This window comes from Sinocyclocheilus grahami, unplaced genomic scaffold, assembly GCF_001515645.1.
Source record: "Sinocyclocheilus grahami isolate Dianchi unplaced genomic scaffold, SAMN03320097.WGS_v1.1 scaffold1428.1, whole genome shotgun sequence".
NCBI lineage: Eukaryota > Metazoa > Chordata > Actinopteri > Cypriniformes > Cyprinidae > Sinocyclocheilus > Sinocyclocheilus grahami.
Genome location: NW_015506607.1, coordinates 220652 through 221609, shown reverse-complemented (window position 1 = coordinate 221609; position 958 = coordinate 220652). Strand labels below are relative to the sequence as shown.

General features: G+C 39.8%; 1 pseudogene; it reads right to left on the bottom strand.

Moving 5' to 3' along the window:
- Positions 1-958, bottom strand: part of LOC107570224 (dynein heavy chain 6, axonemal-like) — a 30384-nt pseudogene that overhangs the window by 8342 nt on the left and 21084 nt on the right.

Below are 958 nucleotides of genomic sequence, written 5' to 3'. Positions count from 1 at the left end.
AAAAAAAAATTTTTTTTTAAGATTTTTAGCTTTAATTGTTTAATTGTATGTTAATTTTTTTCCAGACAAAATAGTGTAAGCTATTTATCAGCAAACTTCTCTTTGACTCTACCTGTACTTTGAGTGTCTGTAAAGAGAAAGACCATGCCCTGGCCTTCCACTCCTGCCATTTTGTAAAGTTTACGCAGGTCTTCATGGAAGCTCTCATAATTATAACCACGGCTCAACTCAATCTGAAAGCAGTGGTAACCGCACATGTGAGCAGCCAGACGTGTTAGAGATTGCTTTCCTGTGCCACCCACACCAACTAACAGGGCATTTCCACGTTCCTGGCGAATCATGCGAGCGATTCTGTTGACAGGGGAAGGGATGAATGGCAAGAAAAGAAGGTCAATTGGGTGGAGGATCAAAACATTCCATTAGTAAACTGATCCAGATGCCCAGCCTGAATGGCGGGGTCATCTGAACACCTGCTTTTGTGATCACCAGATGAAAAGGCAAGCTGCTTGCGTACCTAGACACATGTTCAATTGTATCTGGGAAGAACACAAGCTTGGTTTTTCCTTGGCAAAGGTCATGTTATAGTCATCCAGGTAGTCCTGCAGCACCTGCCGAATCTTCTCCATGTCTGTTAGATCCTCATAGACACGGTCAGACTTGTCTGCTCCAACCTGAACAGAGTTTACAATATGCCATTAAATAATAAAAAATAAAAAAAAGAACTAAGCACTGTCATTAAGTCAAAAAGGACAATCAAAAAGACGAGCGATTGTTCTAGCTAACAACCTTTATACAAGTGACTATTCTACTGTATTAAACAGTTAAATGTAAACACACAGAAAGCATTCTACAATGAAAATATAAAACAGTGACAGAATGTCAGATGCAAAGAGATCCCGACAATCCCCAAAACACTTTTACCTTGATGAAATCTCCAAAAATGATGGGCTGATTCACA